The sequence below is a fragment of the Strix aluco genome, chromosome 17, assembly GCF_031877795.1.
Source record: "Strix aluco isolate bStrAlu1 chromosome 17, bStrAlu1.hap1, whole genome shotgun sequence".
Taxonomy (NCBI): Eukaryota; Metazoa; Chordata; class Aves; order Strigiformes; family Strigidae; genus Strix; species Strix aluco.
The window spans coordinates 8,709,950-8,718,545 of NC_133947.1; positions in this window are offsets into that span (position 1 = coordinate 8,709,950).

The window sequence follows — 8,596 nt, forward strand, 5'->3', positions numbered from 1 at the left end:
TCCCTAAAAGTGTCCCCCAAAGACTGAAATAGGTAGAGATTTAAAATTGTGTCCTACTTTCCCCATAAGGCAGCGCCTGTCACTCAGCAGGACGGTGTCAGCCCCAGGGACACACACAGACACAGCCCCTGCTCGGGGCAGCACCAGCCGGTGCATTCAACTCCCCTCAGCGTTAATACCCCGTACAAACGAGGCTGCCAAACTCCATCAGTTGGCTGGCTAAACAAAAACACTGCAAGCATGTATTTGGTCTCCAACTACTATTACATAGTTTAAAACATCCAGTCCACTGGGACTGACCCAGAAAATTGAAGGTAGGTGAGAAATTAGCAAATTTTCCATTCAGAGACTATAGTTAATACCTTTGCTGGCTAAAAGAGAACTAACCAGAAAAGAATGGTAGATTTTAGCCCTGGGCTGTCTCTTACTACAGGAACTTTCAGCTTTTGCCATACAGCAGAAGAAAGCATGGGCTCCTGAAGGCTGTACTTTACCCTACAACCACACAGTCATTTAGTATTTTCACCTACTTAAATCAGTTCTCTAACAAGTCAAAACTACTGCAGCACCTCACGCCTGCTAGCAGAGGAAGGCAGAGGAAGGATGGGACTCATGAATCTTCATCACTAAAGCCTACACCTTCAGTCAAAAAATCCCTGGCTATAGAAAATACACAAAAAACAATAATAAAAAAAAAAGGAGTATAACTTCTACAGACTGAAAGGTCGGATACATACAATGGGAAAGAGGCCACTCTTGAGAGCAGACCCACACAGATGCCCACGCAGTGTAGGGGACAGCAGGAACTGGGGGGGGGCTGCGGGCAGGCCCCTCTGCTGGGGCGCATGGCAACAGCCCCCAGCTTCCTCCACTGCCTCGTTCTTGATACCCTGTCACCTTACAATGTTTGCATAGGCTCAGAGGTCTCGGCAATTTTCTGGGACCCTGCAAAGTGCCTTCAGTGACATGCTGGTGTGGTCGCAGAGAGTATAATGCACAAACAGGCTGACCGGGCTAGATTTTTACACTGATTTTGCACTAGCACACATTAAAATACATGTAACAAAGCATTGAGATGTTAAGTTTTAATGGTTGACAGTACTACTGTTGTGTTATATTAGTTGCTTTTACCTTTTATGTTTTTATGTTGTCAGTAAGATTAATTTGCTCTCTTCCTCATCCAGCCAGTGCCCCCAGCCAGTGATCCCCACATTAAGAGGAAACTGTAGTTTCAGAGGGTTATAAGTTCAGCACCTTTCAACAGTAACTGTATGTTCAACTAAAAAAAATTCAGTTAAAAGTGTGTTATGTATCAAACGGAGCCTTGGATAAATAAAGGACAGCAAGCGATACTAGAAGTCCTTCTGTAGACTGTGTTAGTCACAGGTCAGTGTTTTCTATTACTGTAATTCACAGAAAAATTGCCATTAAAAAGTTGAAAACTCTGTGGTCCAAGACCCTGTCCCCTTTTTGGTACCAGATTTGTCCCCCAAAGCTCAAGACGGTTGAATCACAGATGGATCCTTTTCCAGTTCCTTTGAAATTTCTGATTAAATGGTGACTTTTCATGTATCTTCAACACAAAGACAATTCTTCATCTACCACAACAGCAGCAAATGGAAGAGGATGTGACACCAGTCCAAACAAAATGCCAGAAGTTTAATGCTAAACCTGTGGAAATTCCTGCTCTAGGTCTCACAAAAATGAAATTTTCCTGATTCCCTGGCTCCAGAGCACAAAGCTGGAGGTACCCATCTCTCCAGCAGCATCCCTGACACCACGAGGGCCTGGGTAGCTGATCTGTCATTTTGTTGTGTGCTGTAATGCACCTAGCACAGAAAGGTCTTGGCCCTTTGTAACAGTCATACACAAGATATTAATACAAAGAAATAATGGTGAATAATAATTTTCCCATAAGATCCATTTGAAGTAGTCTATCCAAAAGTACTTATAATTCAGGGGGAAAAAAAATCTGTTAAAAACTAGTTCTGTGGTACTAAACTTGGCTCAAACCAGCCCCTTAAAAACAAACAAAAAAACCCCTAAGCACTGTAGATTACTTGGCTTTTCACCAACCAACTCTTGATTGAAAATCAAATGCAGATGTGAACACAAAAAAGCAGCAATTTCAGCTCTCCCAGCAGCCGCTTGTTGTTGGCATGCTCCAGAAAAATATCATTGCAAACTGGTACGGTCTGGACCACGCTGTAGCCTTCGTGGCAATTATGCGGCCAGAGTGTTCTTGCTGTCCCCATTAAGATAAACAGTGCTTTTTACAACAAAGAGAAAGGAGGGATTAAGGCAAACAAAAAGAAAAAAGGACTCAGATGGGAAAGCTTAGTTTTCTTACAGCTAAGGGGTATGTGTGCAACTCAGTGCTAGGCGTGAAAGCATAAGCCAAGAAATTCATCCTCTGGCTTGTCCTTGAGAATGCCTGGATGGGAAGAGTCCTCCTGCACAGGGCAAATGGGGGCTCCATCACCCCAAATTGTAACCAGAGAACAGCAACAAGCTGGAAAAGGGGAAGACAAGAACACTGAACAGTTTTAAACTCCTTTAAAAAAGAAATTAAGAAGAAAGAGAGATCATGATAAAAGATGTTTTGTGCTGTACTGGCAGAGGAGCAGAATTGATGATGTGATGAGTCAGTTCCCTCTCCAGCATTAACAATCCTCAACATGCATCTTCCGAAAGCAGCCTCTGTTCGGGGTCCCTGACTCTAACATCAGCAGTACTTTCCTTGGGACAAGGATCTGTCTTCTCTCAAATTTAACTCTTCTTTCGGGGGAAGAGAAAACTACCACCACATCATTACAAATTATTTTAGGGCTGGAGGGGCTGCTTGAGTAGCTGGTTGTCTTCAAGACAAGAGAGAACATTTTGTATCAAAATACATCTCATGTGAATGATCCTATTTATTGTACAAATTTCAGCCTATTCTAGCTTGCCATACCCAGAAATGTTAAGAGAATTAAACTTGAAAAATTGAAAATCGTATCCATTTCCACATGCAGAATTGAACTTTGCAGGATTCTTTTTTTTTTTTTTTTTTAAGTTCATGCCACTGGGTACACTCCCCCAAACACTCACTGCCTTGTGCAGGATGTTTGCAGTGTCTATCATACAAATGACACATTGTCTCTTGGCAAAAAGATGCGCAAAATGAGACTTGACTCAGAGACCTGCTCACCAACAGCAACAAAAATTCCCCTCCAAGTTTCCTAAAGAAGCAGAGCCAGAAGGTAACTCTCTCTTTCTTGATTAATTCTCTCTGGAGAGTGAGAACTTGGAATATCTCTGCAATATTGTGTAGCAGTGTGGGTTTTTTAAAAGAAAATAATTAAGTCTGTAATAATAGATAGCCCCAGAAGCGTTAGTTTTATTCATTTTGTCCCATTTATCTACAACAAAATAATCTGAGAACAGAAATACCATTAAAGTAGAGAGAGTGGAAATAAGATCCTTGCATTAGAAAACCATTCACCAACATGGCCATGGATAAAATATCAGCTCTGCTTCATGACTCATCTCTGAATCTATAACTATTTAAATACCAAAGTGCTTTGAATTTTATGTGGTCATGATAAATGGCAGCAGGCAATTGAATTCACGTCCTCAATGTGTAACACTTTATTAAGGAAACTTCTCCACCTAGCCATCTGCTTTCTCTTCCCCCTTCTTCTTATTTCTGCATCATATTGGATTCCTACCTCCTTTTTCTCCTAAGAGAGCATCGAACCCTGAAAAGCACTCACAGTGTTGCAGAATCATCTTGAAAGAAATGTGGAAATATTCTATGAACTTATACAGGAGCAGCTTTCATACTTTCTACACAGTAAGATGCTGCATAATTCTTATTACAAAGAAATTCTTTGAAGCTATCTCCATATTATTCAGCCATTACTGTTATCAGCCCCAGCAAAAGAAGAACAAAGATAGTGCTAATTGCTCTGTCAGTCTGAAAATGAAGATTTTCTCTGCTTTTGATTAGTATCTTCTGGAGTATCTTCACCCAGTACAAGCAGAGCTCCATGTGGGCTGGTGCTGGTGCCTGCTGCAGCTACCAAAGCAACTCTGACCCCTCTGTGCGCTTGAATCCTACCTTGAAACTTACCTTTCCACCCGCAAGAGGTGAATAATAAATGAATTGTGCTATCCAAAATACTGAGTACAGTGGCTGTACCCCTGATTCTGCACTTAGAGCCACCAGGCACCTTGCAAGTAATTTGTTTAGAAATTGTCCAGCTTGAGATCGGCTTATATGCAGATCTCCTGACAAGGAGCAATTTGCTCCCTGTGCCCCAAGTGAGGGACTGCCAGAGGTCGGTTTGGTCCCTGCCTCATGGTGCCAGGGTGTCCATGCCTTCTACTGGCTGCTGTCGATGGCACAAGGGCACAGCTTTCCCCACACAGTACCTGGGAATGAGAAGGTGAAAGTGGACATGGAGATAGCTGAGATGTAACTGCCTGGTGTGGAAGAGCTACTGAGGTGGGGACAGGGCAGGGACAGTGTGCGGAGGGTGATGGGGGCAGCGCTGCCAAGGTGACCAGACATCCTTCTTTGCACCCTTCGACTCAATTTTCCCTGCAGACTTTGGGCACTGCAGGCAGAAACTCAGCACAGTATAGCCCGCACTGGTCCTTCCACCAGCAAGGAAACATGCTGGCTTCACTCTTTTAATAAAAATAACTGTTTAACATTGCACAATAAGCACAATCCTGCTGCAGAGATCAGTTGCTAAATCAGCTTCAGATCTTTACAAGCCTGCAATCTTCAAAAGAAAAAGAGAGGGAGTTCAATTTGCAGTTAGGGATCTATGAATACCCAGTTTCATTTCTGCTGGGGAGACCTGCAGGACACGGTCCCAGGGAGAAAAGCTCCGTGAGTGCAGTGAGGAGGTACTGCTGGATTGGGGTGGAGGTGGTTCACGCTGGCTGCAGTTCAAAGCAAAATGTGTCAGAATGAAAACAGAAAGGACTGGACTTTTTTATTTTCACCTGTTAACTCTTCAGTGCTGAGCTCCTTCTCCAGTTTGCACTTACAAACTTACACATATCCAATGTTAATGTAAGATTTAAGTCATCATCACTGACACCCCAAAATGTAGGCACTCTGTCAATGTTCATCTGTGGGCCAGAAGTCCCACAGAGAAGGTATTTCACCTGCACTAACACGCCTTAGTTATTTGATCTCAACAAGATAGGATGGTAATATACATTTTGAAAAGCAAACAGGTGTAGCAGTAGGCAAACCGCTAACAAGGCTCATTAGCAGAAACTAATTAAAGCCAGGAATCCTGGCTCTAGTCCTTCCTCTCCCAACTGGAATCTCTGCCTCATCAAGCTCTTTCCCCCATCCTGACACCAGAGTATCACAGCTCTTTCCCAGCCCTGTAAGTAATCATTACTGCATGAAAACTGGCTTATTCTTTCCCTCCTATTTACTTTGGGGGGGGTGGGGTGGTGGTGTATTCAGACCACTGCAGCTGAAATATTCCAAAATCTCCCTTTCCTGCCCCACTGCATGCAGCGAAGGCCTCTCTCTGACCCATCCCTGAAGCCTGAGCTTAAAGTACCAGGGTCTCACAGGTAACCAGCCTCTCAGATAAGCAAGGGTATCTGTCATAGAAAGGACAGTCTGGATTTCTAGTCCTGTGGATTATGATAAAAATCTCCTCCCCCAAAAGGTGACCTAAGAGAACTTGATCTCAGACCTGCCTGTGTGTGATGAACACAGGCACGTGGGGACAAGCTCTGTGACACGCAAGTTTCTGTCCATTTGGCTAGCTATTGGCCTGGTGGTAATTTGGGTCTGGTATACATAAAAAGTGTTTCAATCCAACTTTGGGATTCATGCTGGAAAACTGAACCCCTGCATACACAGCCCTGCTTTTGTCTAATCCACCCAGACTGCAGTGATGAGAGCCTAGGTCTGTACAAAGACACCCATTTTGCTCAAACTCTTCCCTCAAGACAGAGCTAGAGCCGGACTTGAGCCTGTGCCAGGGTTTGTGTGAAAGCAAGCTGCTCATGGGCAAGTCTGGACTTGGAAATGGACTTGAACATATGGTCCATTAACAGCATAAGCATACCCCAAAAGCTGGGTGATCTGGCTATTCTGAACTTGATGGCTGCTGACCCTGACATTAAAGATTGACCACAATTTCAATGGCAATAACTTTAGCAGAGCCTTCCAGCTACGCTGGACCTGGATTTTCAGCCTTTCTCCTGTTGCCAGAAAGGACTTTAGCGTATGTGCTAAGCCCAAAGCCTTTCAGTTCCTTTGCTGTGTAGCTCTGTCCTGCACTGGGACAGCCTGAGCCAGAAACCACTTGCCAGCTCCTCTAGCACGGCTGGGGCCTCCACCCAGAGAAATGTAGGTACTTTTCTGCAACGTCTGCCAGTCCTTACCTGTTTTCTTTTAGACTCAGAGTATCTATCAATTTCTACCACTCCACTATTTATCTCCTATGTGTCAAAGTGTGCATCCAGATGGAAGCACCTGCAGTATTCCTGATATCAGGGTCACTGTGAGAGAATGTGTGTGGGAATTTGGATCAGACAAGTGCTGTTTCAGCATTAGGTCTTATCAGTCATAACCACCCAGGCTACATCCCTACCTCCTAGAGAGGTATGCAATGTATACGTTGCTCCCTTTGTCATTCTCTAAGGGAATTCACGACATCTGCAATACATTACAGTCTTTTCAAAGAAATGTTGTCTACATTAAGTAGAAGTATTTAATTAGCACTCCATTTAGAGCATGTGGTACAGCTCACAGTTCCATTTTGGGCCAGAGATGATTTTCAAGGGTGGGTGGAAAACAGCCGAAAATGCCAGGAGGCCAGTGCAGACTGCAACAGCCACTCACCGCGTATTTCTGTTTTCACATTACTGCAGACTTTGCAGGGAAGCTGCTGTAGTTTGTAGCCCTGGTGAACTCAAACAGACCCTAAAAGCAAATAGGAACAACTTTGATAAATGTCATGTGTCACCTCACTCCTGTTTCTCACCTGTGGCTGCTCTACAGGTGCAGGGTCCTTCAGGAGGGAGATTGTTCCCCGGGGCTGCAGGTCTGTGGAGTTAGAAGTTCCTTCCCCCTCCATCCCCGCCGCCTGGACATGCGGCAGGGCGGTGTGCCCGAGTCCTGCCTCGCCCAGGGGAAGCCCGGATGATTCAGACACCCCTCTGAGTCATCATCCCTCCCCAGCCTCCCCAGGGAGAGGCTAATGTGTTGCTGGCCAAAGCTAGAAACAGTTTGTAAACCCTGGGCTGTGGACAACGCGTGTAAGGGTGGTGTCACCCCATCTCCAATCCAGCAGGTCGCTCGCTCACCCAGGAACCAGGTTCCTTACTCCCCTCCGGGATAACCAGCCTGAGTCCCACATGCACAACCTAGTTCTAAATAATTTTAAAAAACAAACCTCTCCAGTATCATTTAATGGAACTTGTCCATAATTTTATCAGTTCCTATGAGGACCAGGAGATTCAAGTGTCCGTATTGGCTTAAATATTCCTCCTTGGAAGGAAAGCCAAAGCCTGAAATGTGAGCTTCTTGCCAAGATCAAGAGCGAGCCGAAAGACATCTTACAGACAGACAAGAGCAAAATCATTGCACTAGAACTGCTGCAGTGATCCAGCTATATATTTTACACTTCTCAAGCTGAAGTCTTGATCTGGCCAGCCTCAGATTTTTGCATCTGCTTGAACCTCAAAATCCAGCTACCTATTTTCCTAATAACTACAAAAAACCCCCAAAGAAACAAAAAAAAATTGGTACATGTAGTAAATACACTGTAATAGTATCAGACTAAATCTCTACCAGACTTGTTAAGTGCTATAGCAAAAGATCAAGACCAAGCAGCTGTGGTTTTATACATAAATGCACACTTATCTATTCATATAGATAGAGATATCTAAATATATCTATTTTTATATGTATATGATAAAAACACTTCTTTGGCTGTGTACATACAACTGCTATTAAAGTCAACGTGACTCTGTGGGGAATACACAACATACAATGATTGATCATCACTTACCTATTTTATGTGCAGTGTTTCAACAATTTTCTGTACTGTAGCAAGATACTATGCCATCTCTTTGCAAAAGTTTTCAGTGCTGCAAGCAACACTAGTAATCAATTTTTCACATTTAATTCTGTTAGCCCATTTCCTTCAAGTATCAAACTCTACAAGTATATAGCCATTATCATCCAGTTATCACTGGGGATAGTAAACAACACAATTCATGGACAAACAGGACTGCTGTCATTTTGATGAGAGATTCACACACAAAATTTAAGTGTTAATACTAGATGGAAGGCAACACACATCTCTGGAACAGATTTCTGATTTCCAAAATATAGCTAACAGAATACTAAGGCTGCTGCAAAATCTACAGTTCAGGCTATAAAACAACCTTTTGAGACTCATATTTTATACTCTGGCCCTCACTGCCAAACATCTTATAACTGTCTCCATCCTGCATATGTATAGCGTGCACTTCTGAAACCCTAGAGTTGCATTTGTAAAGTAGACACTCTATAGCCTTCCTTTTTGTGTGCACTGATGCTTGTCTATACGTAGCTAGACAG